This window comes from Helianthus annuus, chromosome 15 (genome assembly GCF_002127325.2).
Source record: "Helianthus annuus cultivar XRQ/B chromosome 15, HanXRQr2.0-SUNRISE, whole genome shotgun sequence".
In the NCBI taxonomy this organism is placed as follows: domain Eukaryota; kingdom Viridiplantae; phylum Streptophyta; class Magnoliopsida; order Asterales; family Asteraceae; genus Helianthus; species Helianthus annuus.
The window spans coordinates 115,822,530-115,848,326 of record NC_035447.2 but is presented as its reverse complement, the minus strand read 5'-3'; the positions used below and the strand labels follow the sequence as shown (position 1 = coordinate 115,848,326).

The 25,797-nt window shown below is 42.3% G+C and overlaps 1 non-coding gene across 1 annotated transcript; it reads right to left on the bottom strand.

The window, feature by feature from the left end:
* Positions 1–22,319: 22,319 nt before the first annotated feature.
* LOC118487818 lies at positions 22,320–22,426 on the bottom strand. The gene has a single exon (XR_004882761.1). It is a non-coding gene; the product is annotated as a small nucleolar RNA R71 (small nucleolar RNA).
* Between the last annotated feature and the right edge of the window lie 3,371 nt (positions 22,427–25,797).

Below are 25,797 nucleotides of genomic sequence, written 5' to 3'. Positions count from 1 at the left end.
AGATGATGAGAAACTACCAGAAGGTTTCAGTTGGGATATGTTTGTGGATGAGAAGGGAGAGTTTAAAGCTTTCATTGCCAAGATCGTCCGGGAGCCAGATTTGTTTGCTACTTGGATGAAATCTATTGGAGAGACTGTGAAAAGTGAAGATGAAAAATCTGTGTCATCTGATGAAAGTTCAGACAGTACTGATAAACTTTCAGAAAGGTCTGGGGAAGTGTTAGAAAGTTCAGATGAAGATTTACAGAGTTCTGATAAAAGTGTACAAAATGAAAATGTTCAAGAAAAAGAAGTTGTTTTTGATAAAACACCGATTGATTCTGATGTATCAGATGGTGATTCTGATAAGTTTGTACAGTTTGATCAATCACCTGATCACAGCAGCAGTGATGATGAGGAAGAAAAACACATAAATATTGCAAAAACTCATCTTTCTCCTGAAAGTTTTCATTTCTATTTTGCAGAAAGAATGGAGAAACTGAAGGAGAAACGAGCTGCTAAAGAACAACAATCCGAATCTGAAGGTGATATTCAAAACGCTGAAAATATTGCTGAGAAGATTACTGAGGTTGTGAAAGAAGAAGAAAAGGTGATCAAAGTAGAAAAGGTAGTTGAAGTTGTTAAAACAATCGAAGTTGAGAAGATTGTTGAAGTCGTCAAGCCGTGTGAGAAGTGCTTGGAAGCTTGCAAGAATTGTGCAGCTAAAGACGACATCATAGCTGAGTATGAGAAGAAAAAGGAGCAGTTACTGTTCAATCTCAACTATGTGAAAGAATCCTACGATGTCTTGAACAAAACAGTAACTGGTCTCCAAAAGACAAACTCAGAGAGAGAGTGATGTGTGTAAAATGCAACATATAAAACACATCAATTAAGGCATAAAACTAACCCTTTTTAAGTACTAATGTTGGAAAAATAGTGTTTTTGTCTTCCTTTTGTATTTTCAGGATGAAATGAGCTCAAAATCACAAAAGAAGCAAAAAGACTACTAATTCTACCATAAATACAAGAAAAAGGAACAAAAGTGGATTGCCCGGACCCTCAACGGCACCTCCCAAGGCAAAGGAGAAGAAACAGAGTCTGAACACGCCCCGTGTCCAGCGAACACGGGGGCGTGCCCAGGAAGCAGCAGAAAAGACAAACCAGTAGAAGCTTCCATTGCCCACCACGGGGCCGTGTCCAGCGAGCACGGGGGCGTGGTGAAAGTACAGCAGGCGCATTAATTGTAATTCGCAATTACAATTAATGAGGAGAGAGAGTGTCAGGCGGGCACGGGGCCGTGTCCAGCGGACACGGGGCCGTGTCCAGCCTTCTGTTCAGCCTATAAATAGAGGAGCTTGGCTTCATTCTCTCTCATCCCTTGGCACACCACCTCTCTCACACCTCATCCACCACCCACCACCACCATAACACCATCATCCACCACCATCATCCATTGTCCATCGTAGAGTGTGTGAGTCGTCTCGGGATCCAAGATTGATCGTAAGAGTTCTTGACAATCAAGGCCATGTTTGCCTAAGTCTCTTACATCACTTGGTGAAGACAAGTGTTTAGTATAATACTTTTTATTTTTAATCTTTTGCACTTTTTATTTGGTTTTGTATTAATGACTTTAATAACTAGTTACTTATGTTGAAGGTGATCTTTCCTTATCGTTTGTCCGTGGTGTCTTGGCGTTATTTTACTGTCTATATAAAATAAAAGATTTTCACCATTCATATCTCCACGGTCTATATGGAGGTATGTTGGCTACCTGGTCGGGGGTTAAGGGAACGGTTTGGTAAGGGTCTTGCCCTTGTTCAGCGTTTAGAGGTCCTGCTTGGGACCTGGGTCAAATTTAGTAGGATCTCCTTCAATGCCCATAGGTATTGGATGGAGGGGATCCAAAACTCTTTGACCCCCTCATAAGTTAACTACTATTAATACTATAACCCGGCTATTTAGGACTGTATCCCTGCTGACTCAGACTGTGACAACTCGGAATTTAGAACCTTTCTTGTGCCTCGATGTAACATGCTTGTACGTTATGTGATTAGTTGACTGATTAAACTTAATGATAAACGTGAACCTTTTATGTGATATGTGCCTTGTTTGTGTGTTTGTATGTATGTATGTATTATAATTGAGCCGAGAACCCAACCCGAAAACAAAGAACCCGACTCGAGACCATGAGGCCTCGAGTGTATAGTAACCGGCTTGGGCCTTTGGGCCGAAAACCCCTTCTATCGACTTGTAAGCCCATTAGGGTACACCACCTTAGAACTTGTATATAACCTTGGGGATTAGGCAACCTTGCAATCTTCTTGAACAACACACACTCACACTCTCACTCTTTCCCTCTCTAAAAACCCTTGAAACCAATCATCACCTCCATCTCCCTCTTCTTCGGATCTAACCGGCGGAACTAGGACTCTCGGATTGAGCTTGGGATCACCATTCGGAAGCGCACTCATCGATCTTTCATACCCTCACACTTAGAGAACATAACCGGTTAGTGTTTTATGATTGTGTATTGTGATATGTAGTGAAGTTGCATGATGATATGTGGTTGCTTGGTTGTTGTTTAATCCATAATGTAAGAGTAATGTTTCGGTTAAGTGTTTATGCTATAAAGGTCACCATACTTGATTTATAAATGAAAAACCATGGTTTAAATGATTATGTGTTGTTATGTACAATGTTCGGATGATGATAGTGTATAATGGAATGGTTGAATTCATGTTTGCTTAGTAGCTTTATATATGTCTTGATTGAAAAATGAGTTGGTATCTAGTTTAGAAACCATAACACTTGTCCGAAAATGCATAGAAGGTTTATATGGGGTTATTTATGTTTTGAATGTTTGAAGAACATGAAGAACTTGTTGAATATCATATGAATGTGTGTTGAATATTTGAATTCTGCCATGTTTGATCCATTTTAGCAAATGTTTAGACAAGAAAACATGTTTAAGTGGATAGTACACAAATAGGGTGCATGCAATTGGAATGTTATTGGATAGTACAACTGTGCAGAATCAGCAACTGTTGGGGAGTCGAAACCCCTGGTTGCGACTCGCAACCACAACATTTCAAGTCGAGACCGCCAGTTGCGACAGAGGTTACGAGTCCTGTTGCGACTCGCAACCACAGCATGATGAACCGAGACCATAGTTACGACACAGGTTGCGACTCGAAACCTTAGCATGATCAGCCGAGACCACGGTTGCGACTCGCAACCACCCATGACCAACAGCATGACTCGAAACCATGTTGCGAGTCCGGTTGCGACTCGAGACCACACTTAGTGGGCTTGCTTAGTTACGGGCCTTAGTTAATGGGCCGGCCTAGTGGACTTCTGTGTTAACTGTTTAATGCGTTGTGTTGGGCCTGTTACTGCGAGCCCAATTGTTAGGGCCTCACACTTAGACTTGAGTTGTGTTTGACTGTTAACTGTGAACTGTTAATGTTAAACGTGTTGCCATGATCATTACCTGTGTACAATACGTGTTGAACATACGTGCACTGCTGGCTTAAATCTGATACGAAAAATATCTATGATAGGACCTAATTGATTACCTGCAATTTGATTGACCTTTCTGTGATTTAACTGCCGAGCAAACCAAGGTGAGTTCACACCCTCTACAAAGCATGGGATTCCCTGGATTGGGAACGGGGTTAAGGAACGTGGGTTCCTCGTCCTCCTTGGGTAGGACGTCAGTGGTTCAGGAATGTGATTCCTCGTCCGGATGGACGGATAACTCGTACTAGACTAAAACTCTATCACGAAGTCCCTCCTTTTTGTATCGACTTAATCGCCGGGCCAATGGCGAGCGGGTCATTAGTTAGATAGCGCTATTTAGGTCTGACAAACCTCACACCGTGCCGCAGAGGGCGGGCGTGAACTAATGGATCTGGGGCACGTCAATGATGATAGACATTGATGGTTTTCAGGGCACATAAACATGACTACAGTCAGCAGTCGATATGGTAATGAGTCTAGTGTACGCATGGGGTAGCCCCCACGGCCGAAATGCCTGATAACTAACATGGGGTAGCCCCCACGGCTGGAATGCCGGAGTAACTGGGAATGAACAAGTCACGTTTTTAAACTATGGGGTAACCCCCACGGCAGGATGCCAGTAAAGGAAACTGTTTTCGAAACAACTAAAACGAACACCCAACTGTGAACTCACTCAACTAGTTGTTGACTCGTTACTACATGCTTTGCAGGACCATAGGTACTCAGCTGGAGCTTGCATGGAGGAGAGTCGTTGTGGGACACGGATCGCTGTGTGTCATGTGCTATTTGAAAACATTTGAACTGATTTTATAACTTTAAACTTTTGCTTCCGCTTGCAACTTAACTTGTTTGTTTTGAAACACCAATCGTATTGGTTAAACTTTTATAACTGTTTATATGCTTGTTCAGTATGATTGGTGGCATGATCCTGGTCAGTCACGCCTCCAAGCGGTAGTACTCCGCAGGTGGGATTTTGGGGGTGTGACAGATTGGTATCAGAGCCATTGGTTATAGTGAACTAGGTTTTAATAAAGGTGAAACGTTTTTGTTAAAACCAGACTATAACCGGTTTAGTGCTCAACGGTCCACAACGACGCTCCACTCCGCATGCAAGGCTCGACATACTAGGTAATATGATATGTGTATATTGCCTAACTTGTTAGTTACATAGTACATTGCTCATGGTATACTTGATTAGTATAACTACTGTTGCTTGAACACGTGCGTGCTTGCTTTATCCTACTATCGTACTTTCGCGAACCACTCTCACTCGTATTACTCTTGTTATGAAGAATCATGTCTGGACGCGTTAACATGACACAAGCCCAGTTGACGGCTTTGATCAACGAACGAGTTGCCGCAGCACTCGCAGCTGCACACGCAGGAGGTATATCCTGCAGTCCGAACTTATTCTAGGATCTTTAGGATCCTACTCTCGTGAACCAACCTTTGTGTTAAACTCTGTCTTTCTTTCACCTACCCTAGGTCAATATGCTCAGGCACCGGTGTGCACTTTTAAGACCTTTATGGACTGCCGACCCACTACTTTTAGCGGAACTGAAGGAGCAGTAGGTCTCCTACACTGGTTTGAGAAACTAGAGTCTGTGTTCGAAATGTGTGAATGCCCTGAAGCGCGCAGGGTGAAGTATGCTACTGGTACTCTCGAGGGTTTGGCCCTCACGTGGTGGAATGCTCAAGTACAGATGTTGGGGTTGGTTGCTGCCAACGCCACCCCATGGGAAAACTTCAAGGAAATGATCAGGGAGGAATACTGCAGTCGTGATGACATTCATAAGCTGGAAGATGAGTTCTACAATCTTAAGATGACGGGGTCAGAGATTGAGGCGTATACTAAGAGATCGCATGAGCTAGCCTTGTTGTGTCCTACTATGGTGGACCCTCCCTATAAGCGAATTGAACTCTATCTCAAGGGCTTGGTGCCAGAGATCCAAAGCCATGTGACTTTAGCAAACTTGACTACTATCCAGCAGGTTGTTCAGTTGGCTCACCGTCTTACTGATCAGGCGGTGGAGCAGAACAAGTTACCAAAGCGCATAGGTGCTGCAACTACTTCTGGTACTTCTAGTGGGGACAAACGGAAATGGGATGGAACTTCAAGCCGGGGTTCAACTTCTGTGCAATCTCAGACTCAGCAGAGAAAGACTGACGACCACAAGAGCCCCAGTCAGCAATCGTCGGGTGGTCAAAGTCATGGTGGGTACAAGGGGAATCACCCCAAATGCAATCGTTGCAACCTACACCACAGTGGGCCATGCACCAGGGGCAACTGTCATCGGTGCAACAAGCCTGGTCATGTTGCAAAGGATTGCAGGAGCGCATACCCCGCCAATCAGAATCGTCAGCAACCTCAGCAGAACCAGCGACAGCAGCAGGGTAACAACAAAGGGTGCTTTCAGTGTGGAGCTGAAGGCCACTTCAAGAAGGATTGTCCCCAACTGAACCAGAACAACAACAACAACAATTAGGGGAATGGTAACAATGGGAACAACAACAACAACAATGGTGCCAGGGGGCGAGTGTTCGTGATTGGTCAAGGTGAAGCAAGGAATGATCCCAACGTAGTGACGGGTAAGTTCCTTCTCGACGACTTTTATGTTACAGTCTTATTTGATTCGGGTGCCGATACTAGCTATGTGTCACTAGAAGTTAGTAAAATGCTTAAGCGTATTCCAACACCCCTGAGCGACAAGCACACTGTAGAGCTAGCAAATGGTAAGAGTTTGGAGGCCTCATACGTAGTCAAAGGTTGCCAACTTATTCTCGCTAACCAGACCTTCTCTATTGACCTTATCCCTATCGTCTTGGGTAGTTTCGACGTTGTCATTGGGATGGATTGGTTATCCCAACACCGAGCAGAGATTCTTTGCAACGAGAAGATCGTTCGTATTCCTGGTTTAGGTAGTGAACCTCTCATGATTCGTGGCGACAAGAGAAGTGCTGTTGAGAACATCATCTCCCTCCTTAAGGCCCAGAAATGCTTACGAAAGGGCCACACTGCGATTTTGGCTCTCGTTACTGATACCACAGAGAAAGAGAAGAAGCTAGAAGATTTTCTAGTTGTACGTGACTATCCTGAGGTATTCCCTGAGGAATTACCTGGTCTTCCGCCCCATCGCCAAGTCAAGTTTCAGATTGAACTAGCTCCTGGAGCCGCGCCTGTAGCCCGTGCACCTTATCGTTTAGCTCCATCAGAGTTGGAAGAACTCTCTACGCAACTACAAGAACTCTTGGATAAGGGTTTCATTCGTCCTAGCTCATCGCCCTGGGGAGCTCCAGTGCTATTTGTGAAGAAGAAGGATGGTACCTTCAGAATGTGTATCGACTATCGTGAACTCAACAAGGTGACTGTGAAGAACCGTTATCCTCTACCGCGTATTGACGACTTGTTCGACCAGTTGCAGGGGTCGAGCTACTATTCAAAGATCGATCTGAGATCGGGATATCACCAGCTGAGAGTTCGAGAAGAGGATGTCTCTAAGACAGCCTTTAGAACCCGTTATGGGCACTATGAGTTTTTGGTCATGTCGTTTGGGCTGACAAACGCGCCCGCAGTTTTCATGGACTTGATGAACCGAGTTTGCAAGCCGTATCTGGACAAATTCGTTATAGTCTTCATCGACGACATCCTGATCTATTCTAAGAGTCAGGAGGAGCACGAACAGCATCTACGACTTATCCTAGAACTCCTTCGGAAGGAACAGCTTTACGCAAAGTTTTCGAAATGCGACTTCTGGCTTCGCGAAGTCCATTTCTTGGGGCACGTGGTGAACAAGGATGGGATTCACGTTGATCCATCCAAAGTGGACTCTATTAAGAACTGGCCAGCGCCTCGCACACCAAAGGAAATTCGCCAATTCTTGGGATTGGCAGGTTACTATAGGAGATTCATCAAGGATTTTTCTAAGATCGCGCAGCCCCTCACCTTGTTAACGCAGAAAGGCGTTGTTTATCATTGGGGAAATGCACAAGAGTTAGCTTTTCAGCATCTAAAGGATAGACTGTGTAGTGCACCTATCCTTTCACTGCCAGAGGGCACAGACGATTTTGTGGTTTACTGTGATGCATCAATTCAAGGTCTTGGTTGTGTATTGATGCAACGAGATAAGGTCATAGCTTACGCCTCACGACAACTCAAAGTTCACGAGAAGAACTACACTACACACGATTTAGAGCTGGGAGCCGTTGTTTTCGCACTTAAGTTATGGCGGCATTACCTGTACGGAACCAAGTGCGCCATCTACACCGACCACAGGAGCCTAGAGCACATATTCAAGCAGAAGGAACTGAATATGCGGCAACGACGATGGGTCGAGCTACTGAATGACTACGAGTGCTCTATCAGGTATCACCCGGGCAAGGCCAACGTTGTGGCTGACGCCCTCAGTCGAAAGGACACTGCGCCTAAGCGCGTAAGAGCTCTACAACTCACTATACATTCTAGTCTACCTTCGCAAATACGAGCTGCACAGATAGAAGCACTGAAACCAGAAAACGTTAGAGCTGAAGCCCTACGCGGGTCAAGGCAACGCCTAGAACAGAAGGAAGACGGTGCTTACTACGTAACAGGACGCATTTGGGTCCCACTCTATGGCGACTTACGAGAACTTGTGATGGACGAAGCGCACAAATCTCGCTATTCGGTACACCCTGGTTCGGACAAGATGTACCACGATATTAAAACTACGTATTGGTGGCCTAGCATGAAGGCCCACATAGCAACTTACGTCAGCAAGTGTTTGACTTGTGCGCGGGTCAAGACAGAATATCAGAAACCCTCAGGCCTACTCCAACAACCAGAGATACCACAATGGAAATGGGAGCAAATTTCCATGGATTTCGTTACTGGCCTACCTAGAACACAGCGCGGAAACGATACTATCTGGGTGATCGTGGATCGACTCACAAAATCCGCACACTTTTTGGCAATTAAGGAGACAGATAAATTCTCCACTTTAGCGGAAATATACCTCAAGGAAGTTGTTTCGAGGCACGGGGTGCCCACCTCTATCATCTCTGATCGAGATGCACGTTTTACTTCAGAACTATGGCAGGCAATGCACAAGTCTTTTGGCTCACGTCTAGACATGAGCACAGCGTATCACCCACAGACGGACGGGCAGTCCGAGCGCACTATCCAGACATTAGAAGACATGCTTCGTGCTTGTGTAATCGACTTTGGCAACAGCTGGGAAAGGCATCTGCCACTCGTGGAATTCTCGTATAATAACAGCTACCACACCAGCATTAAAGCTGCTCCGTTTGAGGCATTGTACGGACGTAAATGCCGGTCACCTCTTTGTTGGGCAGAGGTGGGGGATAGTCAAATCACTGGTCCAGAACATGTGGTAGACACTACTGAGCGGATTGCTCAAATACGACAACGCATGGCGGCCGCTCGAGACCGTCAGAAGGCCTACGCCGATAAGGGCAGGAAACCACTTGAGCTCCAGGTTGGGGAGCGGGTATTACTCAAAGTTTCACCCTGGAAGGGTGTGGTTCGTTTTGGTAAACGAGGCAAACTCAACCCACGATACCTTGGACCTTTTGAAATCATTGAGAAAATAGGCAAGGTGGCCTACAGACTGAACCTACCAGCAGAACTCGGTGCAGTTCACAACGTTTTCCATGTGTCGAATCTGAAGAAGTGTCTGTCAGATGAGACCCACGTAGTTCCTCTGAAGGAGCTCACGATCGACGAACAGTTGAAATTCGTCGAGGAACCAGTCGAGATCACGGACCGGGATGTTAAGGTCCTCAAGAGCACTAGAATACCTCTCGTTCGAGTTCGTTGGAACTCACGTCGCGGCCCAGAGTTCACCTGGGAGCGCGAAGATCGGATGAAACAAAAGTATCCCCAACTGTTTGAGAACAGTACAACCGCTACTGAGGCTGAAGCTACGGAATTTCGGGAATTCCAGATCAACGGGGGGTGGATGTGACACCCCAGGATAACCGGGAAAACCATACAACTTGACTAGCTTCCTCAGTGAGTGCCATCAAATTTCGGGACGAAATTTCTTTCAACTTGGGGATGATGTGACAACTCGGAATTTAGAACCTTTCTTGTGCCTCGATGTAACATGCTTGTACGTTATGTGATTAGTTGACTGATTAAACTTAATGATAAACGTGAACCTTTTATGTGATATGTGCCTTGTTTGTGTGTTTGTATGTATGTATGTATTATAATTGAGCCAAGAACCCAACCCGAAAACAAAGAACCCGACTCGAGACCATGAGGCCTCGAGTGTATAGTAACCGGCTTGGGCCTTTGGGCCGAAAACCCCTTCTATCGACTTGTAAGCCCATTAGGGTACACCACCTTAGAACTAGTATATAACCTTGGGGATTAGGCAACCTTGCAATCTTCTTGAACAACACACACTCACACTCTCACTCTTTCCCTCTCTAAAAACCCTTGAAACCAATCATCACCTCCATCTCCCTCTTCTTCGGATCTAACCGGCGGAACTAGGACTCTCGGATTGAGCTTGGGATCACCATTCGGAAGCGCACTCATCGATCTTTCATACCCTCACACTTAGAGAACATAACCGGTTAGTGTTTTATGATTGTGTATTGTGATATGTAGTGAAGTTGCATGATGATATGTGGTTGCTTGGTTGTTGTTTAATCCATAATGTAAGAGTAATGTTTCGGTTAAGTGTTTATGCTATAAAGGTCACCATACTTGATTTATAAATGAAAAACCATGGTTTAAATGATTATGTGTTGTTATGTACAATGTTCGGATGATGATAGTGTATAATGGAATGGTTGAATTCATGTTTGCTTAGTAGCTTTATATATGTCTTGATTGAAAAATGAGTTGGTATCTAGTTTAGAAACCATAACACTTGTCCGAAAATGCATAGAAGGTTTATATGGGGTTATTTATGTTTTGAATGTTTGAAGAACATGAAGAACTTGTTGAATATCATATGAATGTGTGTTGAATATTTGAATTCTGCCATGTTTGATCCATTTTAGCAAATGTTTAGACAAGAAAACATGTTTAAGTGGATAGTACACAAATAGGGTGCATGCAATTGGAATGTTATTGGATAGTACAACTGTGCAGAATCAGCAACTGTTGGGGAGTCGAAACCCCTGGTTGCGACTCGCAACCACAACATTTCAAGTCGAGACCGCCAGTTGCGACAGAGGTTACGAGTCCTGTTGCGACTCGCAACCACAGCATGATGAACCGAGACCATAGTTACGACACAGGTTGCGACTTGAAACCTTAGCATGATCAGCCGAGACCACGGTTGCGACTCGCAACCACCCATGACCAACAGCATGACTCGAAACCATGTTGCGAGTCCGGTTGCGACTCGAGACCACACTTAGTGGGCTTGCTTAGTTACGGGCCTTAGTTAATGGGCCGGCCTAGTGGACTTCTGTGTTAACTGTTTAATGCGTTGTGTTGGGCCTGTTACTGCGAGCCCAATTGTTAGGGCCTCACACTTAGACTTGAGTTGTGTTTGACTGTTAACTGTGAACTGTTAATGTTAAACGTGTTGCCATGATCATTACCTGTGTACAATACGTGTTGAACATACGTGCACTGCTGGCTTAAATCTGATACGAAAAATATCTGTGATAGGAGCTAATTGATTACCTGCAATTTGATTGACCTTTCTGTGATTTAACTGCCGAGCAAACCAAGGTGAGTTCACACCCTCTACAAAGCATGGGATTCCCTGGGTTGGGAACGGGGTTAAGGAACGTGGGTTCCTCGTCCTCCTTAGGTAGGACGTCAGTGGTTCAGGAATGTGATTCCTCGTCCGGATGGACGGATAACTCGTACTAGACTAAAACTCTATCACGAAGTCCCTCCTTTTTGTATCGACTTAATCGCCGGGCCAATGGCGAGCGGGTCATTAGTTAGATAGCGCTATTTAGGTCTGACAAACCTCACACCGTGCCGCAGAGGGCGGGCGTGAACTAATGGATCTGGGGCACGTCAATGATGATAGACATTGATGGTTTTCAGGGCACATAAACATGACTACAGTCAGCAGTCGATATGGTAACGAGTCTAGTGTACGCATGGGGTAGCCCCCACGGCCGAAATGCCTGATAACTAACATGGGGTAGCCCCCACGGCTGGAATGCCGGAGTAACTGGGAATGAACAAGTCACGTTTTTAAACTATGGGGTAACCCCCACGGCAGGATGCCAGTAAAGGAAACTGTTTTCGAAACAACTAAAACGAACACCCAACTGTGAACTCACTCAACTAGTTGTTGACTCGTTACTACATGCTTTGCAGGACCATAGGTACTCAGCTGGAGCTTGCATGGAGGAGAGTCGTTGTGGGACACGGATCGCTGTGTGTCATGTGCTATTTGAAAACATTTGAACTGATGTTATAACTTTAAACTTTTGCTTCCGCTTGCAACTTAACTTGTTTGTTTTGAAACACCAATCGTATTGGTTAAACTTTTATAACTGTTTATATGCTTGTTCAGTATGATTGGTGGCTGGATCCTGGTCAGTCACGCCTCCAAGCGGTAGTACTCCGCAGGTGGGATTTTGGGGGTGTGACACAGACTACTTAGCCGAGGGTAACGTCACCGCCAAAAGCGGGGCCTACCACAATTTGCATTAATAACTTAATTCATTATCTTTCAATAATCCGACCCTTTAGGATTGTATCCTTGCTGACTCAAACTACTGGGTTGAGGGTAACGTCGCCTTCAAAAGAGGGGCCTACTACAATAACTAAGATAATCTCTTAAACAAGTGCAAAAGTGCGAAAATAATGTCACACCCCGAAATTATCAGAGCATTAGCGTGACTGGACTGGTATCTTCATTGCACAGCGGAAGCAAACAATCTAAGTCTTTTAGAAAATGAACGTCACTAAGTACTCGACTCTTCATGGTTCTCCTATTCCAACCGTGCCTTGTCTTAGAAATGCAACCTGAGAAAGAAACATGCGAAAAATCAACATAAAGTTGAGCGAGTTCATAGTTTGTTTGTAAAAGATTTGAAGTAAATCTTTTTGAATAACCGGTTTTCGAAGTATTGTTGAGAAAACAAATTTTAATATCATTTTCTTGAACAGATCATGTATTCATGTATAAATCATGTTTTCATATATAAAACAAGTATTCATGTGTACACCACGTACCTATGTATAATTCACATTTCTCTTGAGTACCCCACGTTCTCAAGTATAATTCTCGTTTTCTTGAGTACCCCACGTACTCAAGTTTAATTCAAGTTTTCTTTGAGTACCCCACGTACTCAAGTATAAATCAAGTTTTAGTATGGTATGAATTTCATGTAATTAAAGTATTCCTGTAAATATCAGGATTGTTAATGGGTTGCAAAGCCATTAACATGTGACACGACATAGGAAGTCACCAAACCTTAGGCATTTAATTGGTATATTCTGAGACACAAAAGCACTACTCGATACTCGCCCTCATCGAGAGTGTGGCTGCCCGGCACCCGTTAGATCTAACCTTTTGTTCTGCGGTCTAGGTATATTGTTGATTAATGGTGCTTCTGTACCCTATTCGTGACACGATTCCTCGCATCATTTTTCATAGCGCATCCTACTTGGTACTCGTTTCTCACCAAGCGCGCTTCCCGTATTCTTATATCACATCACACTTGGTACTCGTTTCTCACCAAGTGTGTTTCTTGTATTCTTATATCGCTACACACTTGGTACTCGTTCTCACCAAGTGTGCTTTTTATATTTTCATACCATAACTCATGTATTTTTAAACTCTTGTCTTTGTATTTTCAAAAAAATACGCTTGTTTGGAAAACCGGTATAAATCATAAGCTTTTCGTAAACCACTTGTGTTCTTTGTAACATGGTTTAAAAATATATAATTCTTGTATGCTTTGCAAAAAGTGCATGTCTTTCCACCCCGAAAACATTTATAAAAGTGTAAAAATGTGGGGTTATGAACTCACCTGAATATTCCTGTGCAAAGCTAGCTATATACGACTTTGCGATGTCGTTTCCAAGACGGGACTTGCTAGCGTGCATTCTACAATATTCCTAACATGGAATATCTAATAAGTTTCTAAGCAAAAACGGTAACTACGTGTTACCGAGCTCTACCGAATCGTTAACTGAACGATTTGACGTAAATTGTTAACTTAAAATAAGCGAAGAAGTTATACTGGTTAGCTCGTTTTAAGAAGTTGTATGTTGACATAAAGGAATATTCGTATGAAAGTAATATATAATAAACTCGTATTATATATTGCGTCTTGTGTATATTTGCCAAAAATATACGTATGTGCCGTCTAGGCGTATAAAATAAATATAAAAGTTATATTTATTTTGTAAAAGAATCGTCGACTTTTATTGGAAAATAAATATATAACTATATATATTTATAAAAGGATTCGAGTTCGTTTGAAATAAATATAATAATAACTATATTTATTTTTGTTGTTGAAATAATTTCCATATCGTTGTTCTCGTAAGTTGTAAGTCGTTGTCGAAAGTTATACTCTATATGTGTATCTGGTTTTATAAAAGTCGCTTTATAACAATAATCATCGTTTTACAAACAAGACACGTTTTGTTTTATAATAAAAACTCGTTTTATTTTACGGGTTTTCTCGAAAAACGAGCAGAGTTTCCTCTGTTTTTGGACGCCCCCGACAACACAAGTTGTCGTTATTTTTCAAGATACAATCAAGATTCAAACAATATAAACAATATTTATGCAAGTTTTTGTCGAATAAGTTGAACTATAAACTATACTTGTAATAGATCGGTTCGAGCTCGTTTTTCACGTGATATATAAAGTTATGAAAATAACGAAATAAAACGCGCTGTTGATCTTTACCATCTTCATGTCGAAATGTCGACTGAGTCGACCGAGTCACTGAGTTGACCGAGTCGAGTTGACCGAGTCAACCGGGTTGACCGGGTTGACTCGCTGAGTTGACCAGACTCGTCCGAGTTGAGCTGTGTAGTCCCGCTTACTTGTTGACCGAATTCGACCCGAAACCGAACCGTCTTGACCACTGCCAATCTGCTGTTGACCCGAGTTGACTCGGGTGTTGACCGAGTCAACCGGGTTTGACCCGAAACAAAACGTAAACAACCCGTACAAAAAAAAACAATACTGAGATGAACTAATGAGATGAACTAAAGAAATTTGATGTTGAGTCTACTTAACCTGAACATAATCTGATCACGTCTATCCGAGCCGAAACCCAAAATATCCAAGCTGAGCCGATTGTTGACTAAACCGAGCCACCACCCAACTCTTTGTTGAACTGTAACTTGAATCATAACAGCAGGTCTTCATCACCGTAAAAGAAAGGAATCGGGGAAACGGGGTCGGGAGTCTTACCGGAAACTTTCACCGGATTGTCGCCGGCCGTCGTGCCTCTTGTCGGTTCTCCACTGCTCTCTCTCTCTTGGCCTCTCTCTCCGATCGTTCTCTCTCCTCTCTTCGACCTTCACCGGCACCACCCACCATAGCGCCACCGCCTGTGGTGGTGGTGTTGCTGCCCCGTTTACGTCCGCCGCCACCAAGAGAGAGGTGGTGGTCGGCAACGATTTAAGAAGAGAGGGGGGCTGTCGGAGTTCGAACAAGACGGGGAGCCGCCGGTAGCCGGTTAACCGGCACTGTGTTGCCGGATACGAAACGAGAGGGAAGGAGGGCCAGGGGTTGATTGATTGTGTTTTGTTTTGAGAGGAGAGGGAGTCAAGGTTTTTGTTTGTGAGATGAAGAAGTGTTGTGTGTGTATATGCAGATCGAGAGAGGAAGAGAGTAAAAGAAGTCTTGTGTGTTTTGGTTTTAGACAAGGGAGGGTCCTTTATATAGAGATATGAGGGTTAAAGGTGCTTGTGTGCATTTAAATTACATTCAGGTTGTATAGCTTGCCCTATGAATCAAGATCTTTTGATGAGATTTTTATAGATTCATGGCAATTTAACAAGATTTGGTTGAGATCTTGTATAGATCCTCAAGCAATAGATCTAGTTTAATATGCGCAGGTTTAGGCTTGTGGGTTTCGGGCTTGGACCCAGGGCCCACAAGCCCATCTCGTGTGTAAATGGCCCGTAATTCCTACGTGACCTGATATCGCAATCCAAACTCCATAAACATAAAATTATTCGTGAAACATCCATATTTGTTGGTGTCGTCAGTATTTTGTACGGTATCGGTCCGTTGTCGCGTAATATTCAGCAGATTTTCCTTAAATCACCACACGCGCACTGTATAGCTGAACAAACGTTCCTGGGCACTCCAAGGGCCTAATTTAGTGAATTAGCGTCGTAAACACTATTTATTATTGCGTAATCACCTGTTAATCACATAATTAAGCGCGTAAATTACCGGTTGTCACATTCTCCCCCTGTTAATAAAATTTCGTCCTCGAAATTTAGACTACGTTAACTCCCTAGAGTTACGTTATGCGTAGAAAGTACGAATAGTACCAAAGTGAACGATCATGAAATCGAATCAAGACTTATTCGAATGATGTGAAATCAAGAACGTATCGCAAGATGAAAATGAATTCTAGAAATGATTGCATCCAATAAATGAATTTAGATTTCAACAAGCTCAAATGTACTAGTTTGCATGAAACGCTCGATCATGATCAGCCCAAGCTGCAAGTTTTACCGACGCCACAAGGTGTCGCAGTGAATGAAACAATTCAAGTATAGCGGTGATCGAACAGGTATCACCTGTGTTTTGCATAAAACGTTCAATCATGATTAGCCCAAGCTACAAGTCTGTATTGACACCACAAGGTGTCGAAATCAACAAACGACTTAATGGAGTCGTAGATCAAACAAATCTACTACGACTCAGAGCAATGAAACGCTTGTTAAAACGAATTCGAATATGATGTTTTCAATACATCATATGGTGTCTTGAATTGAATATGTGTAATGAACAAGTTCAAACAATTGAATTCGATTTTGGCGCAATCCGACAATAGTTGCATGTATCGACAAGAAAACTTTCGGCATGGTTACAACGAAGACCATGTATGTAACTTGAAAAGAAAAGAAATTTCAAGAAAATGTGTTGACTCGATAACAAGGAAGCCAACAATTTCAATAATGTGGGTCATTCACAAATCAATACTAATATTTAGCGAAACAGTATTTGAACTTCAATGAAATGCTTTATTCGAAATGAAACCACATGCGTAACAAACGATGCATGCGTAACATATGAATTTTCAAGAAATGAAGCAAATGAATATTCGCTATACTGAAAGAAATGATCGTGACACAATGGCCATCAAGAGGAGTAGAGATACGAAAATCTACTCAGTAAGTGTGAAAGTCGAAATTTCAATAAAGAAATTTAAGGACTTTACCTGGGGTTGCATGTGATAACCAGTTATTAGGTGACATGGAATGTCAAACATAGCGTATTCGTCGTGGTAGGGGGAATGCGGAGACACACGTCTTCTTCTTAGCATGACTCGTGTCGTTTGCAGGATCGCGCGCCAACTGCCGCTTCCTGATCGATAGTCGCATGTGACGTACTTCAACCTCCGTTGACGTATAGCTTAAGTTTCATGTACACTTGTGCACTAGCGTTTTGTTATGCGTAGGCTGCTTGCTCGGGAAGTCAAAACATCATAGACAATATGAATAATAGTGTGTGCCCGAGTTTATATTCGCGGTTCCTACGTGATGACCTTTAATGAACTTCAACATGAGTTTCCGAAGGTCTTAAATGCATGTTTCCTAAACTCTCAGAGTTTTGTGTACTGTATGCGACTGTTTTGTGTACCGTGTGTACAACACCACTTTAGCGTATGTTTGAAAACAAAAATCTTGACTGTTTGTTTTTCGGCAACGGTTGGAGACCATATTCGAGTACTATGCGTTCTGTATGCATTCAGGTTTTAATATTCTAAGTTCCCAGAGGAAAGTGAGGTTAGAGCCTAGGTATCTCTACAGAAACCTAATTCGCGGTAACCTATAGCTCTGATACCAATCTGTCACACCCCGAAATTATCAGAGCATTAGCGTGACTGGACTGGTATCTTCATTGCACAGCGGAAGCAAACAATCTAAGTCTTTTAGAAAATGAACGTCACTAAGTACTCGACTCTTCATGGTTCTCCTATTCCAACCGTGCCTTGTCTTAGAAATGCAACCTGAGAAAGAAACATGCGAAAAATCAACATAAAGTTGAGCGAGTTCATAGTTTGTTTGTAAAAGATTTGAAGTAAATCTTTTTGAATAACCGGTTTTCGAAGTATTGTTGAGAAAACAAATTTTAATATCATTTTCTTGAACAGATCATGTATTCATGTATAAATCATGTTTTCATATATAAAACAAGTATTCATGTGTACACCACGTACCTATGTATAATTCACATTTCTCTTGAGTACCCCACGTTCTCAAGTATAATTCTCGTTTTCTTGAGTACCCCACGTACTCAAGTTTAATTCAAGTTTTCTTTGAGTACCCCACGTACTCAAGTATAAATCAAGTTTTAGTATGGTATGAATTTCATGTAATTAAAGTATTCCTGTAAATATCAGGATTGTTAATGGGTTGCAAAGCCATTAACATGTGACACGACATAGGAAGTCACCAAACCTTAGGCATTTAATTGGTATATTCTGAGACACAAAAGCACTACTCGATACTCGCCCTCATCGAGAGTGTGGCTGCCCGGCACCCGTTAGATCTAACCTTTTGTTCTGCGGTCTAGGTATATTGTTGATTAATGGTGCTTCTGTACCCTATTCGTGACACGATTCCTCGCATCATTTTTCATAGCGCATCCTACTTGGTACTCGTTTCTCACCAAGCGCGCTTCCCGTATTCTTATATCACATCACACTTGGTACTCGTTTCTCACCAAGTGTGTTTCTTGTATTCTTATATCGCTACACACTTGGTACTCGTTCTCACCAAGTGTGCTTTTTATATTTTCATACCATAACTCATGTATTTTTAAACTCTTGTCTTTGTATTTTCAAAAAAATACGCTTGTTTGGAAAACCGGTATAAATCATAAGCTTTTCGTAAACCACTTGTGTTCTTTGTAACATGGTTTAAAAATATATAATTCTTGTATGATTTGCAAAAAGTGCATGTCTTTCCACCCCGAAAACATTTATAAAAGTGTAAAAATGTGGGGTTATGAACTCACCTGAATATTCCTGTGCAAAGCTAGCTATATACGACTTTGCGATGTCGTTTCCAAGACGGGACTTGCTAGCGTGCATTCTACAATATTCCTAACATGGAATATCTAATAAGTTTCTAAGCAAAAACGGTAACTACGTGTTACCGAGCTCTACCGAATCGTTAACTGAACGATTTGACGTAAATTGTTAACTTAAAATAAGCGAAGAAGTTATACTGGTTAGCTCGTTTTAAGAAGTTGTATGTTGACATAAAGGAATATTCGTATGAAAGTAATATATAATAAACTCGTATTATATATTGCGTCTTGTGTATATTTGCCAAAAATATACGTATGTGCCGTCTAGGCGTATAAAATAAATATAAAAGTTATATTTATTTTGTAAAAGAATCGTCGACTTTTATTGGAAAATAAATATATAACTATATATATTTATAAAAGGATTCGAGTTCGTTTGAAATAAATATAATAATAACTATATTTATTTTTGTTGTTGAAATAATTTCCATATCGTTGTTCTCGTAAGTTGTAAGTCGTTGTCGAAAGTTATACTCTATATGTGTATCTGGTTTTATAAAAGTCGCTTTATAACAATAATCATCGTTTTACAAACAAGACACGTTTTGTTTTATAATAAAAACTCGTTTTATTTTACGGGTTTTCTCGAAAAACGAGCAGAGTTTCCTCTGTTTTTGGACGCCCCCGACAACACAAGTTGTCGTTATTTTTCAAGATACAATCAAGATTCAAACAATATAAACAATATTTATGCAAGTTTTTGTCGAATAAGTTGAACTATAAACTATACTTGTAATAGATCGGTTCGAGCTCGTTTTTCACGTGATATATAAAGTTATGAAAATAACGAAATAAAACGCGCTGTTGATCTTTACCATCTTCATGTCGAAATGTCGACTGAGTCGACCGAGTCACTGAGTTGACCGAGTCGAGTTGACCGAGTCAACCGGGTTGACCGGGTTGACTCGCTGAGTTGACCAGACTCGTCCGAGTTGAGCTGTGTAGTCCCGCTTACTTGTTGACCGAATTCGACCCGAAACCGAACCGTCTTGACCACTGCCAATCTGCTGTTGACCCGAGTTGACTCGGGTGTTGACCGAGTCAACCGGGTTTGACCCGAAACAAAACGTAAACAACCCGTACAAAAAAAAACAATACTGAGATGAACTAATGAGATGAACTAAAGAAATTTGATGTTGAGTCTACTTAACCTGAACATAATCTGATCACGTCTATCCGAGCCGAAACCCAAAATATCCAAGCTGAGCCGATTGTTGACTAAACCGAGCCACCACCCAACTCTTTGTTGAACTGTAACTTGAATCATAACAGCAGGTCTTCATCACCGTAAAAGAAAGGAATCGGGGAAACGGGGTCGGGAGTCTTACCGGAAACTTTCACCGGATTGTCGCCGGCCGTCGTGCCTCTTGTCGGTTCTCCACTGCTCTCTCTCTCTTGGCCTCTCTCTCCGATCGTTCTCTCTCCTCTCTTCGACCTTCACCGGCACCACCCACCATAGCGCCACCGCCTGTGGTGGTGGTGTTGCTGCCCCGTTTACGTCCGCCGCCACCAAGAGAGAGGTGGTGGTCGGCAACGATTTAAGAAGAGAGGGGGGCTGTCGGAGTTCGAACAAGACGGGGAGCCGCCGGTAGCCGGTTAACCGGCACTGTGTTGCCGGATACGAAACGAGAGGGAAGGAGGGCCAGGGGTTGATTGATTGTGTTTTGTTTTGAGAGGAGAGGGAGTCAAGGTTTTTGTTTGTGAGATGAAGAAGTGTTGTGTGTGTATATGCAGATCGAGAGAGGAAGAGAGTAAAAGAAGTCTTGTGTGTTTTGGTTTTAGACAAGGGAGGGTCCTTTATATAGAGATATGAGGGTTAAAGGTGCTTGTGTGCATTTAAATTACATTCAGGTTGTATAGCTTGCCCTATGAATCAAGATCTTTTGATGAGATTTTTATAGATTCATGGCAATTTAACAAGATTTGGTTGAGATCTTGTATAGATCCTCAAGCAATAGATCTAGTTTAATATGCGCAGGTTTAGGCTTGTGGGTTTCGGGCTTGGACCCAGGGCCCACAAGCCCATCTCGTGTGTAAATGGCCCGTAATTCCTACGTGACCTGATATCGCAATCCAAACTCCATAAACATAAAATTATTCGTGAAACATCCATATTTGTTGGTGTCGTCAGTATTTTGTACGGTATCGGTCCGTTGTCGCGTAATATTCAGCAGATTTTCCTTAAATCACCACACGCGCACTGTATAGCTGAACAAACGTTCCTGGGCACTCCAAGGGCCTAATTTAGTGAATTAGCGTCGTAAACACTATTTATTATTGCGTAATCACCTGTTAATCACATAATTAAGCGCGTAAATTACCGGTTGTCACAAATAATCAAAGGTTATACTAATACACGTGTCGGATCCAAGTGATTCATCTTGTCTATCTGTTTTTTATTTTATTTTTATTTTTCAGCATTTAGTTATTTTTTATTTTTCTTAGTTTAAAACATTTTTTCTAACCTTTTTGATTTGATTAGACGTTGAGGATAAACCGGTATTAAAAGCTCTTGTGTCCTTGGACGAACTCGGTATCTTACCAACACTATACTACGTCCACGATGGGTGCACTTGCCCATATGTGTGTTTAGTGTTAGTAAATATCGTGTTTTATAAATTTAAAACTTGGCTAAAAGTGTAAAAAGGGCTTAAATATATATCAAAAATAATAACACACTTCACGCACATCAAGTTTTTGGCGCCGCTGCCGGGGACACAAGGATTTTAAGAAAGTTAGGAATCAACGGCCTAATCATATTTTTATTTTTCTTTAATTTTTTTTAGGATTTTCTTAGATTTTTAGCTTCTGCAGAGCTCAGCACGGGGCCGTGCCTGGTCGGACACGGGCCGTGCTCAGCAACGTTACTGGCAGTTTTTTGTTTTTCAAGTTACAGAAGGCTGACCACGGGGCCGTGCCGGTGCAACACGGGGCCGTGTCCAACTTCCAGTAACTTGGATCTGAAAAACAATCACTGTAATTCCGACCACGGGGCCGTGTTCGCTCAACACGGGGCCGTGGTGAACCTTCTGACCAACGTTCTTTTTGTTTTTATTGCAGGACTTGGAACCCGACGCCGTCCTCACGTAGTGTATGAGCTCCAGTTCCAATAAAGACATAAAGGAACCGCTAGAAGAACCCGAACACTTTCTCAGAAAAAGGTTAAAAGCCAAAAACCAAGAGAAGGTTTCGGGTGATCCACCCCCAATGGCGGACCAACGTACCCTTATGGATTATCTACGGCCCACCGTAGGTAATCTAGGCGCCGCTATCAATGCTCCGAATGTCGAAGCCAATAACTTCGAACTTCGACCGCATTTGATACAAATGCTCCAAAACTCCGCAACCTTCCACGGGCTTGCGGACGAGGATCCTCATCTACATATAACTAATTTCTTAGAAATATGTGATACCTTTCGGATCAATGGAGCATCAAACGACGCCATCCGCCTCCGTATGTTTCCATTCTCACTAAAAGACCGAGCGAAAGCTTGGCTCAACACCCTCCCAGCTGGATCGGTAAACACCTGGGATGAACTAGCCCAAAAGTTTCTATATAAGTATTTCCCTCCTTCTAAAACTGCTAAATTAATGGCTGAAATTAATACATACTCGCAAGAGGACGGGGAATCCTTATATGAAACATGGGAAAGGTTCAAGGAGCTATTACGCAAGTGTCCCCATCACGGCCTCGCAATATGGCAACAAGTATCCACTTTCTACAATGGATTGTTGCCACACACTAGGCAGACACTTGATTCTAGCTCCGGGGGACTTTTAGGTAATCGACGCCCACACGAAATATATAATCAGATTGAGGAAATTGCTCAAACCAATTTTCAATGGCACACTCCCCGGGGAAATAAATCTATCGCCCCGGGCGCCCATAAGGTCGACGAAAGCACCTCTTTACAAGCCCAAATCGAGGCCCTTTCTTCAAAAATAAAAAAATTAGAAATGACAAAAACAGTCTCGGTTATGGCTTGTGAAGGGTGTGGTGGGTCACATGAAAATTGGAGTTGCATGAAAGAAACGGACGATCAACAAGAAATGGTAAACTACATTGATAATAGACCTAGGCCGTCGGGTCCTCCAACGGGAACTTACAACCAAGGATGGCGAAACCACCCAAACCTTGGTTGGAGGGAAACCGGCAATAGTAGTAACCAACAAACCCAACGAACAAACTTTCAGCAATCAAGAAATGAGTCACAAAATTTCACTCAACAACAAGGTGGACGAGAAAGGCTCGAAGATACTATATCTCGCCTCGTCTCTGACACTGATAAGAAAAACTCGGAAAGATTTCTACAATTAGAATCTAATTTTAGGAATCAACAAGCTAGCATTCAAAACATAGAAAAACAAATAAATCAACTAGCACAAAATTTTTCCGAGAGACCGCAAGGCGCATTACCTAGCAATACCGAAACAAACCCAAAGGCGCAAGTTCACCTCATCACACTACGAAACCGCACCGTGGGGCCTGCAGAAGTACCTCCACCAACGGAAGAAACAATGCCAACACATCTGCAGGAAAAGAACTCTCCCCCATCACCCGAGCCTACCAAGGCTCCTCGAGTTCCGTACCCCGGTAGGTTAATTCGTCAAAAGACCAATGAGCAATTCGCAAAATTCGAAAGCCTGTTAAAACAATTGCATGTCAATATTCCTTTTATCGAAGTCCTAACCCAAATGCCCAAATACTCTAAATTTATGAGGGACTTCCTTACACATAAAAAGAAAATTGAAAATTTGCAATTAGTTAATTTAGGCGAAGAATGCTCTGCCCTCGTACTCAATAAACTACCCCAAAAGAAAATCGATCCCGGGAGTTTCACGATTCCATGCTCAATAGGGGAATCACCCGTTCGCAATGCCTTGGCCGACTTAGGGGCTAGCATTAACCTCATGCCCTCATCGATGTTCAAAAGGCTTGGCTTGGGAACCACGAGCCCTACAAAAATAAGCATACAACTCGCTGATCGATCAGTCAAGTTCCCACAAGGTGTCATCGAGAATGTCTTGGTAAGGGTAAGCAAATTTGTTTATCCTGTTGACTTTGTCACACTCGACATGGAGGAAGACACCGAGGTCCCCCTTATCCTAGGGAGACCCTTCCTTACCACAGCACAAGCAGTGGTAGACATGAATGAAGGGACACTAACTTTGAGGTATGGGGACGATGAGGTGAAGTTCGGAGTTGGGAAGAAAATAGAGGACGACGACCCAGTCAATTACATGAAGGTTATTGATTCAAGCTTGGATGCCGCTCTCCGACGGTGTAACTTGGGAAGCAAGGCACTCCACTCAGAAGATATATAACCGGGAATCGGGTCTAGCCAAGGAACCTTATAAACGTGGCGCACCACGGAGGCATTCCGCGGATCTATCCTTAGTTTAGTTTAGTTTAATCTTTTAGTTTTTGCAGAATAAAACACACTCATGGTGGTAATGGATGAAAAAGGGAACGAGAAAAATGGAACCATGCACGAAGAACAGAGCAACCCGACAAAAATCTCCATCACAGAAGGCTCAACACGGGCCGTGCCCAACCAACACGGCCCCGTGCTGAGCCCCTGCAGAAAATCACCCAGTTCAGGTAACTGGACACGGGCCGTGTTCAGCGGACACGCCCCCGTGTCCAGGCTTCTGTTTCAATTCTGTAATTTTTGTTACTGGCACTTGACCACGGGGCCGTGCCCGGTGAACACGGGGCCGTGTCCAGGATGCCAGTAACATAAATCTTTGCTTTTTAACACACTTTTATACATTCTAATCAACCAAAAATATTATTTTTGGACACATTGAGGACAATGTGTAATTTAAGTGTGGGGGGGATGCTAAAACCTTGAAATTTTGCAAAATCCTAAACACAAGCCTTACACAAAACTCTATTGGAACCGCTAAACACCCCAAATTTTTTCAAAAACTTTTTCATTTTTTTTTATTTACTTGTCTTAGTTTAAGTTGGGAATAAAAAGTTCTAAAAAGGTTATATTTTTACAAGTTTACAACCGATAGCGTCGTGATAAAAAAAAAAGGAACCAACATAAGAAAATTATGAAACGGTATAACAAGTCTAGTTTAAAATTCGATTATATATGCTTGGTCACATTAAAAACCCATTCCCACAAAAGTGAGTTTTGAGCCTTTATTGAGCATAAAAATATACATATTTAGATTAAATGCTCATTTTTCGTTTCTTGTGTGAATAGCCGCTCGATCCTTACAAATCTAGAACTTGCCACGACGATACATTCCCGGTCCTTACCAACTTAAACCCAAGTAAGTAAATGATGGAGGCATTAGGACTAACCATTTTTTCTTTCAAAACCATTATTTTCATTTTTTTACCTACCCAAAATCCCCCTAGATAGCCCCTTTGAGCCTAAACCTTTCATTTCATTACCCCAAAACCCTTTTTACCCACCAAAAACCTTTTTATTTTTTTTTTATTTTAGTAACAAGTTCGCTTTTTCGTAAACATCACCTTTTTATGTGACGATGAAAAAAAAATGATGAAGTCAAAAACAAACAAAAGCTATAAAAGCTTGTTTGGAGAAATACTTCAAAATAAAAAGTCACTAAAAACAAGGTACTTCACGAAAGCCGACGCTTGTTACGATTTTCGCCCTTTTTACTAACCACTAACCAACCACCCACCTTTAAACCCAAGCCTTCACCCAAAAAGTCCTCTTGATATTTACAAAGGTAAAAAGTTAAAAAGGAGGAGGATTGATTGCTTGGCAAGCCTATGGAAGACGTAAGTTCCGTGCCGCTCTCGAGTGATTCACTAAAATATACACCTTCGGCCGAGTGTTGAGTGATCTCCCGTGAGGTATGTGAACTTGTATATAAATGGAATTTTAAAAAGGCATGCTATGCCCAAATAAGTAATTCATCTTATGAAAAGTTCAAAATAAATCATAACGAATAGGATTGTAAATAAATAAAAATAAAACCTATAAAAACCTTGGATTCCCGACACTCTAGGACAAGCTAAAAAACTTCTCTTCTACCTATTCCATTTGGGAGTGTAAGCCACATTTAAAGAGTTTTG